The sequence below is a fragment of the Hydra vulgaris genome, chromosome 08 (genome assembly GCF_038396675.1).
Source record: "Hydra vulgaris chromosome 08, alternate assembly HydraT2T_AEP".
Taxonomy (NCBI): Eukaryota; Metazoa; Cnidaria; class Hydrozoa; order Anthoathecata; family Hydridae; genus Hydra; species Hydra vulgaris.
This window is the reverse complement of record NC_088927.1, coordinates 39849356-39860854: the sequence shown is the minus strand read 5'-3', so window position 1 is coordinate 39860854 and position 11499 is coordinate 39849356.

The window sequence follows — 11499 nt, the reverse complement described above, 5'->3', positions numbered from 1 at the left end:
CCGGGTCTTACGTGCATGGTGGAAGATCAGGCTCTGGGGTTACTATTTATATTTCGGGAATAGGAACAAAGACAAATAGTTAAGCTGCGATTATATTTCTATTGTTTTTCAAAGTACTCGCCACGATGATCGATACACTTTTGCATGCGCTTAAACCAATATTCAAAGTATTTATTCCAATTCCGAAAATTTCTGATTTTCAGCACTTTTAGAATAATTTCAGAAACTTCTTTCTTAGAGAGTCTCTGGTGGGCTCTGTTTTAGTTTCTGATATAACAAATTATTTCCTTTTCATCATCTGGATGTAACACTTTCAAATGTTCTTTTTTTATATTCTTAACTTTCCCATTTAATCTTCTGTTTATTGTACCACGATCTTTAATTAAAGGAAACTGTCCTGTTTTTAATGGTAGAAATGCCGGTCCTCGCTTTTTATTTTTTGTGCACCAACCTACAGCCTCTAATATTTAATTTTCTTTAGCTCTTATGTCCTTTCTGTAAACTGTTGCTTCAGCTTGAGTTTCTGGCTGTGTTTTTGTTCTACTTCTCTTTCTACCAGCAGAAATCTTAAAATTTCAAATTGCGGTTTTCCCATACTATTATTTTATTTAAACACTAAAAATAAAGAATATACATACTTGATTAGAGATTATGAGCGCAAAATGAACAGAAAAGTATCATTTATAACCATTTTACCATTTCTAAGTTAAAGAAGATCAGTATAAATATTCTCTCCATTCCTGAGTATTCTAAAGGAGCTTGTGGACGCACATTTTACCTAATATAATGTAGTATTTAAGAAGGAAATCGTATAGTTTTTGAAGGACTTTACTAACTAAAATGCTATTTTTTGTTGGACTTAATTAGCAAGCCTCCTTATATCATACTACACTGATTTCTGATATAATATTCTAAGGGAATTCTACCTGTAAGCAACAGGTAGAATTCCCTTAAAAACTACGCAAATTTTCGCTTTTTTTTTTTTTTTTGGGTTTACATTTGTTCGTCGTTGTAAAGCTTTATATAACCAATAATAAAAATAATATAAACTTACAATGATAGAAAATATAATAAATATAAACAAGTTCTCTGAAAGAAGATCGCAAGAATCTTGTCGTCAGAACCTTAAATATGAAATTTAACAAAGATAAGATAAAAAAAAAATTTAATAAACTTTTACAAAGTTGCATAGATAAATAATCTGTGTCTGAATAAAGGTCAAGAGGATCTTCTCATCGAAATTTTATACAAGAGTAAACCAATATATAAATTAAAAAGTAAAAAGTATAAGAACAAAAAATAAAATAAGTAGGAATAAACTTCTATAAACGTAACATGTATATAAACAATAAAAAAGTAGACCATAATATACTTTTAACTTTTACTACTAATAATAACTCAATATATTATCTAATGAAAGAATGAGGTTTTTCAGTTTTTTTTTAAAAAGCCAAAAAGTAATAGGTACTTCAAAATTAAAACTCGGCAAAACAATTTTATTCCAAAGGTGTGGCGCTCGATTGATAATACAAAATTGATTAAAGTTTGTTTGACAAAAGGTTCATTTATAAAGTTATTATTTCTCAAAATATATGTACTTATTGGCAGAGTTGATAATGCCTCCCGGCGGCAAAGCATCTTTCTGTCGAAAGGCTGACTTTTTAGGAAGGTGGAAGCTGTTGGAGGCGGCCTCCCCATCAATTTACTGCGGCAAAATGTTCTTTCTTCCGCCTCCAATGGCTTCGGCCTTTCTATTGGCGGCCGCAGTCAGAGTTCTTTTTTGGAGGCAAAATATTTTGGAGACCGACGCCACTAGAGAGGCGGAAACCAATGGTGGCCGCCTCCAGAAGAAATTTTGGAGGCAAACCCATTTGGAGGCTCCCTCCAAAGCCTTCTGCCTCCTAACTGGCTGCGGCCGTCAAGTTGTAGGCGGAAATATTTGCCTCCCGCCGGATGATGTAATGAAAAATAATTGCTCGTTTGCTTTAAAGCTATTAAATATAAACTACACCTTTTCAAATAGTTATCAGATAAGCGTCGCGAACGAACGTGTTTATTTTTAGTCGTTAAATTATGGCTAATAAAATTACAATGGCACTTTTCAAAGAAATTATGAATACACATGAAAAAACAATAATGAAAATATTTAACGACAAAATTGATAAACTTGAAATCAAAATATTGAGTATGCAAGAAGAGAATAAATATTTAAAAAAGGAAGTATGTGATCTAAAAAAAATCTGTTGAATTTGTCAGTGATAAATATGAAAACTTATTATCGGAAATATCAACTACTAAAAAGACATCAACTCGTCAACTGATCGAAAACAGTTCAAAAATGGAAAATGAAAACATTATTCAAGATAAAATGGCTAAACTTGAAGATAGAAGTCGCAGAAATAACTTACGAATTAATGGATTAGAAGAAAATGAAAATGAAACCTGGGACGACACTGAAAGTAAGGCAAAAGACTTTTTTATATCTAAATTAGGAGTATTTGATAATATTGAAATCGAAAGAGCTTATAGGGTTGGAGGAAAAGATTTGGATGAAAAAATTAAAAAAAACAGAACTATCGTAGTAAAATTTTTAAACTATAAAGACAAAAGTGCGATTTTGGAAAAGTTTGTTAAGGCGAAACTCTGGAATGAAAAATTGTTTGTCAACAAGGATTTCAGTGCACGTACAATGGAAATAAGACGAAAGTTATTTACAGAAACAAAAGAGCTACGAGGCAAAGGAAAGTATGCTAAAGTTGTTTACAATAAACTAATCACACGCGATTTTTAAGCATATTTTATTTTTATTATTTTCATTTTTTTTTAACTATTAAAATCTGAAAATGGATTCAAACCAAATAATTATTTTTTAATTATTTAACTTTTTTCAAACTAATAATTTTATACTTGATAATGATTCTGATCCTGACTTAAATTATTTTAGCGAAGCAGGTGCTCTTTAAAACTGCTCATACTTTTATATAAATGAAATTAAAGATTTTCTCCAGCGGGATTTTTTTAATGTTATTCATTTTAATAGCAGAACCTTAAAAAAAAATTTCGAAAATTTGTATGTTAACTTAAAGGAAACATTATATACTTTTAGCATTATATGTATCACAGAGACTTGGTGTAGCTCTAAACATGTAAAAAGTTCAAATCTCCACCTTTCAGGTTTTAATATAATTTCTTTAGCGCGTAAAACTAAAAAGCAAGGTGGTGGTGTTCTTTTTTACATGAATGAATCCTTGCGGTTCATTAATAGGCCTAATTTAACTGTTTCTGATGGCGATAAAGAGGTTTTAACTATTGAAATTATAACCCAAAATTCTAAAAATATAATTTTAAGTTGTTGTTATCGCCCACAATTTGGCGTAATATAAAATTTTAATGAGTTTCTGCAAAATGATATAATTAAAAAAGGTATACATGAAAAAAACTTCAACTACATAATTGGTGATTTTAATTTAAATTGTTACGATTACCACGCTAACAACAACATTAAATAATTTCATAATGATATTTTTGAAAATGGAGCAATACCCTTAATAAACAAACCTAATAGAATTACATCGTCATCAGCCTCATTATTAGACAATTTAATTACTACAGATATTTTTAACTTATCTATAAAAAACGGCATAATTAGAAGTATATGATATTAATTTTCCGAAATATAAAATATTAAAAAAAAAGAAAGATATAACGTTACCATGGATTACGGAAGATTTCAAAAAAAATTCTAAAATCAAGCAAAAATTGTATATCAAATATTTAAAAACAAAATCATTCAAAAATAAAACAATTTATAAGACTTATGTTAAAAAATTTGAAGTGTCTTGTCTAGATTCTTTTGAATTATCTTTTGATGAATTTGATAAAGCATTTAAAATGCTCAAGTCAAACAAAGCAATTGGTCATGATGATATTAGCGGACACGTGGTTACTAAACTCATTTAAACCATAAAAAATGTTCTATATAAAGTATTTAAATGTTCAACTGAACAAGGAATATTTCCTGATCAGTTGAAAATAGCAAAAGTTACACCAATATTTAAAGGAGGAGAGTTGTTGAATGTCAGTAATTACCGTCCTATCTCTGTTCTCTCTGTTTTTTATAAAATTTTAGAGAGAATTCTTTATAACAAAATTTTCCAACATCTGTCTCAAAATAATATATTATATAAAAATCAATATGGGTTTAAGAAACTCTACTGAGCACGCTATACTAAAAATAACTCAATATATTACAGATTCATTTGAAAAGTCCAAATTTACTTTAGACATGTTTGTTGACTTATCAAAAGCGTTTGATATGATTGACCAAAAAACTAAAATATTATGGAATCACAGAAAATTTTATTAAGCTAATAAAAAGTTATTTACACAATAGAAAACAATTTGCTCATTTTGACCAATCATTGCGATCTCTATTATTAGAAATAACTTGCGGAGTTCCTCAAGGATCTGTACTAGGACCTCTTCTTTTTCTCATTTACATAAACGACCTCTACGAAGCATCCAATTTGATGACAGTTATGTTTGCTGATGACACAAATTTTTTTTTATCTTATAGCGACCTAACGACACTATTTTCTTGTATGGACAATGAATTAATGAAAGTTTTTCAATGGTTTAAATCAAACAAACTTTCTCTGAATATTGAAAAAACAAAATGGTCTCTTTTTCATTCTAACTCTAAAAAACGTCTACGTCCAATCAAGCTTCCTCCTCTTCTTATTGATGGCGTTCTAATAAAGAGATCATTATGTACAAACTTTTTAGGAGTTTCAATTGATGAAAATCTCACATGGAAAAAACATACCGAAAACATTACCTGCAAAATTTCGAAAAGTATAGGTATATTATATAAAGCAAGAAGCATGTTAAATAAGTATATTTTAACTCAACTATACCACTCATTCATTCATTGCCACATAAACCATGCGAATGTGGCTTGGGGTAGTGTTAATAAAAGTAAATTAGAACCTCTTCATCGCCAACAGAAACATGCTGCACGTCTTATTAATTTTAAAGACCGTTTTTCACATGCTAAGCCTCTTTTTATTGAAATGAATATTTTAAACATATTTCAACTAAATATTTTTAATGTACAGTGTTTTATGTTTAAATGTAAAACTCGAACAGCTCCGGTTTCTTTTCACAATTTATATTCCTTAAAAGAAAAAAATAAATATAATTTAAGAAATGATAATTTCCTTTTTCAATCAGTTTTCAAAACTAATTCAGGCAAGTTTTGTATTTCTTTTCGAGGGGTTTTTTTATGGAACAATATAGTTTTGAAACATTTTGATTTTTCTCACGAATGGAACTTTTTCGCATTTAAAAGGAAGTTAAAAAATATCATTCTCTCTATTGAAAACATACTTATATATTTTTAAATTTAGTTGTTTTGATTTATTTATAATGTTTTTACGAATTCTTATATAAAAAATATTTATTAATTTTATTTTTGTGTATCATGTTAATTTAATTTATACATTTTATACCTATCAAGTCTTGTATTTTTAGTATTTATATAAAAAACGTTAATTTTTATTCTGACTTTCGTTTTATAAACTTTATTTGACTGCCTTATTTATTTTATACACATCATAAAATTGTTTCAACACGCAACGATTGTAAGCAGTTCTTGATGACAAGATCATCTGATCTTCTGCAAGTCTCCGCGTTCTTATTTTATATGCAACAAAATTTGTAATTTTTTATTTATGCATTTTTATTTATGCATTTTCTTTCATTTATTTTATTGTAATAGTTATTGTGAAGAAATAAAAGAAAAAAAAAAAAAAAAAAAAAATGATGAGAACTTGAAAGTTGTAATTAAGAAAAGTAAACCAAATTTTAATATTCTTGAATATTGGCATTTAAAACGTGATGATTATAATTGGAAGGAACTCAATAAGATTTCTCAAGCTGTTTTTGGTGCTGCATTTTCTCAGGTTAAAGTTGAACGAGATTTTAGTAGTTTTGCAATGGTCTACACTCATTTGAGAACTTTTGGATGAAACTTTAAACGCAATATTAATCGTGAGACAAAATTTGGATTTGCTTGACAAAGTAAAATTCTTTTAACAACGTTACCCTAATAAAAAAAATGAATGTACGTAACGCTATTTAATTTAAAATGTAAAACAAACAATTACTTTTTCTGAATAATAAAACAAGTCTTGTCTTTAATTGACGGAAGTTAATTTCAAATCCAGTGAAATTAACTTTTTTAATGTTAATCAAATTGATTTTAAAAAAAGTTACGTATGAGAATTCTAAAATATTTTTTAATTATAAAACTCATTTATACTTAAATGAATGTTCATTGAAATTTGGTGTAAATGTAAAAATACTAGTTTATTCGACTGTTTCAGAAAAAACCATTTTCTGCGACAAAATCGCAATTTTTTTTTAAAAAGTCAAAGGCTGGGAATTAATGCACAATTTCAATATAAATTTTCGTTAGTCGGTCAAATGCGAACTGTAAACTTATATATAAGGCTGTCGACAGGTATCTGTTAACGGGTACTTACCCATTGGTCACTGTCGCACAGTGGGACGAAATCCCGATTTTGTGGCTAAAAATTCCCAAATTACTTAAATGAGGATTTTCGAGGTCGCTGATTACGAATCTGAGGTCAGATTTAAAAAATTCAAAATGGCAGCTTCAATACTGTTCATACGTTGAAAATATGAAATCTCGTGTAGTTTGGTTTTCGAGGTCATTGTCCTAATTTAACTCCTGAATCATATTCAGGAGTTAAATTAGAAAAATCACGTATTCATCAACGTTCAAATCATTCGATTCGGAATCTGATGTTGAACAACTTGTATCTAAATCGGAATCGTTTCTTGTCTCTTCTCTGGTGATTTCAGGTTATTTTAACAATTGTATAGCTTCTAGATGTAGAGATTTTGCCGGTCTCTGGGGCGATTTCCTGATGCTCGAGAGAAATAGATCTGATTTTAATTAGAGCCCATTAAAAATATCTCTCATATTCGATTCTTTTGAGCATTTTCTTGAATGATGTAATTTGAAGTTTTTAATGTCCTTATTGCTTGACTCTTGGGCATCTTCAGAAAGTTGTCCAATCGGTAAAAGGGCATAATTTACAATTTCTGCTCCATGTATCAACACTTGTACAGATGTAGGCATGCAATACCACGGATATAAAGCAACAAATAAATGGGCAGTATTTACACAATAGTCTTTGAATTTTTCATCATCTATATCGAACCCGCTCGAAATTATCTGCAAAATAACATGAAATTGGTGAATTAAATTTTCATCGACTTTTGTTATTTCAGCAGATATAGCAGCATTTTGAAAAAAGCGGCGCGTTATATTTCCATCGTTAGAGCTTCCATATCCTGGCTTCGGTCGATCACCGATAAGCCCCAGTTTTATCCTAAATTGAGTCTATCTGAATTTCTTCCTTACGTATTTCATATTCTTTTTATCTTTCTCTCGACGAGCTTGCCACTTTTCAGTTGTTAACTTATATAACATATGCAAACAGCGCTCGAAAAAACGAATACATGCATGCAATGTAAATATGCCAAATCCTAAATTATCTCTAGTAATGTCCATTTTTATAATGATATTGATGTCATTAAATTCTTTAGAGGAAGCTTTGCACACGAAGCAGCGTTGTGCAGAAGTGGTACCAGTTACTGCATTACAGACTTTACCGTCTATCATCGTAAAGGACATACAATAAGTTACTGAAACGAATTTTCCATTTTGTTCATTAGCATTTGGTGCAAGGCCTTGATTCTGAAGTTCAATGTTGGTAACTTCTTTCAATGTTGACTGTATATCTTCATGTACAAACTGCAATTGTATTGGTCTGTAGAATTGCGGAGATGATGGTCTAGGATTTTTCCACACAATGGTTGCTTCACCCGTCTTATGATTGTTGTGTATTAATTGTAAAGGTACAAGAGAAGTATAAAAAATGCTTTCATCAGATTTTCCAGTCTCAGTAAATTTTTGTTTATAAACACTTTGACCGCTGCTTCCATCACATCCCCATTTACAGTGAAGTACTAATTTTTGCAGAATTTCCGGATTTAGAATATCAATGACATCAGCCTGAAGTTGTATAATTCTAGATGTGGTATGATCAAGTAAAGCCTGTAGTTCAATTTGTGCGCACGACTCACTTACAGTTGTGCACACAACTGATGGATAACAACGTTTTTTTTGCTTTTTCTACTTCAAGGTATGATGAGTATAATTTGCATTTATGTGCTCTAGCTACATTTCTTGATAGTTGATAAGAGTGCTTTGATTTTCCTTTCTCGATCATTAAAGAAATTGCTTCGTTGGGGTTGTTAACGTGAAATCTTTAACAACTTGAGCAGCATGTACTTGCCCAGAAGTCCTTAAACTCATTTGATCAGCATTTGTCAATTCTTCTGTGGAAAAAGTAAAACGTACTTCTTGAGTTTTCGCCTCTTTGATCTTTCACTAGATGAAGCAAAGGATTGCGAAGGTCGCCCACATGTTCCTTTTTTATTATCATTCTTCACAATCTTCTCTGGTATCGTGCATTCAGTATTGGATAATTTTGAAAATTGTACAGTACTCTTCAACCATTCTTCATTTTTTTTCAGAAAAAATTCTTCACATCTTCCTGCTGCTTTCCGTCTCGATCGAAAATTTCCAAATAACTGTGATAATGACATTTCATCCTCGCCTACTTGTATCGCATGTTCCGTTTTTTTGAAAATTGCATCTGTCAAAACATCAATGATGAATTTATACTCATTTTTAGAACTGTCTTTTACCATAAAGAATATGGTAAAAGATCTTTTCTTGACAATTCCATATTTGAAGATTTGGAAGACTCTGTTAAAAAAAAAATACAGTTATAACTGCCTAGAGTTCTTTGAGGACTATTTTATAAAATTTTGAGATTATCATAAAACGGAACGAGAAGTAACTTGTAAAGCATATATTTAAAATAATAAATTATTGTATTAAAATGTAATTAATACCATTAAATTATGTTAATTCACTAATTTCCATGACCATTATAAGACATTAATTTATTTTAATAGATTAATATCTTATAATGGTCGCACCACGCATTCCTCCATAAAAACTAGTCTCACTATTAAAATGGCATTCAAAGGCAGTCAGTTTTTTAAAATGTTACACTTAACACTATACACTATCAGTTCCTTGTCGAAAGAAGGTGGATAACCGCGGTTAAATTTTTAAAACTACATTAGAAAATCGATTTTTGGTAAAAAATTTACAATTTTTTATGTTTTCTTGTCGCGCGATTTGAATATTAAAAAAATTAAAATTAGTAATAACTGTGCATAGCCATATATTCTACATACCTCCTGAAAGTGATTCCATTTTGCCGAATTCCAATTGAAATAGTTTCTTCAGTTTAACAGCACTTTAAAACAGGCAAGAATTTTTCGACGTGTCCACTTGTTTAGTGCGTACCGAACGGAGGCTAAATGTCAACTGATGTCCAGGCCACCCTAGAGCAGGTACAGTATATCAAAAAAGTCTATCACCCCTGATGGTTTTTCAATAAAAACAAATTTTTATATGCTTAAATATAGATTTTTGACCCGAATTTTTTTTTTAAATATTGAATTTATATCAAAAAATTGAATTTACTAAGTTTTTAAGCCATTGTATGTCAAATTTTTCCCACTCCTCAATGAGAATTGCCTTTAATTGTGACAAACTGGATGGTTTTTGATCAGCTACTTTAATTTTAAAAAGATTCCATATTCCACAAACATATTTTTGTTTCATCGGACCAAAAAACTCTTTGCCATTGGTCAATATCAAATCGGACATTTGAATGTTTCTTAGCCCAAGCCAATCTTTTCTTTTGATTCTTTTTACTCAAAAAAGGCTTTTTTGGAGCAACTCTACCTACAAAGCCTCGATTTTTCAAGCGATTGCGAACAGTTTGAGGATTAACAGTTATACCATGATCTGTTTGTAAATCTTTCGCAAGCTTTGGTGCAGATAATCCTCGATCTTATTCAACTTTTCGAATAATTTCTCTATCAATGCGTTGGGTAGTCTTAGTTGGGCGTCCTTTTCTTGGCAAATTGTTAACAGTACCCATTTTTTTATATTTTCTAATGATATTTCCTACACTATTATGCTTAACATGGACTATTTTAGAAATAGTTTTATATCCTTTTCCACTTTTATAGTGTCCCAGGATCAGTTTTTTTTACTGAATCATGAATTTCATATCTTTTCGCTATAATTTTCTTATTAGGAACCTAAAAAGAAAACAAACTTTGCTAAAAAATTAGTTAGAATAACTTCTATTAATCAAATTTGATTGTTTTTGGCTTATTTTCGGCAATTTTACTAATTTAAACAACAGAAAAGTTAAAAAATGGTTAGGGGGTGATACACTTTTTTGACTTACACTTTTTCTAATTTAGTGGATAATTTTTGTTTTAAGTATAAGAATATTAATTTTTTGTTATAAAAATGTTTTTTGAAATAAATTCAGTATAAAAAAAAAAATTGAGGTAAAAATTCTAAATTTAAGCATTCAAAGTTTTGTTTTTATTGAAAAATCAACAGGGGGTGATAGACTTTTTTGACATACTGTATATACCTGCCCTGTTCGGAATTTTGTTCTAGGACTATCTGTAAACAAGGTCTGAACGTAAAAAGACGAAAAAATAAAACTCAAAAGTTTGACTTTTGGCCACGAAACCGGGATTTCGTCCCACGGTGTATCGGTAGCATTATTAAATGACGAGTAACTGTCATTTGAAAAAAAAAAATACATATATTTTTAACCGTCGTTTAAGGAACAGTCATTTGAAAAAAACTTTTGAGTATTTTATGTCGTTTTTAAAGAAACGTTTTATAAAGAAAAAATAAAATTTTTTCTTTAAAAAAATGTTTTATGTTTGACCCATTAATATTACTAATAATACTAATGCCTTAAGATTCTAAAGAGTTATACAACAATCAATAACAGAATAATGACTTTATCAAGGTTGTTGTCCTGTACAAGACATGTTGGCTTGTACAGGACAAGAACAACGGTGAAAAAGGCGCGTGTGGCCGGAAATTCTTGCCGGAAATAATTCCAGTAACTTGGTAGCGCATTTTTTGAATATATATATATATATATATATATATATATATATATATATATATATATATATATATATATAAAAAAAAAATATAAATAATGACTTGCGCAAAGTTTATACAAAGAATAAATATTAAATTCAATTTAAAATAGGAAATTTACTTTAAAAAAATTTTATAGGAGTCTTTTTACCTGGAAGTGAAAGTTTAATATGACATAAAGAGTAGGAAAAATCGGGAGTAAAAATCATACTAATGTAATAGCCAGACCAGAGGGCACGGTAAGTTTTTATTAGGTTTAAACCTAATAAAAAAGTCCAAAAAACGTTTAAAAAACGTACTGTGCCCACTGGGAGTGGTAATGCCGTAGCGGCCTAAAT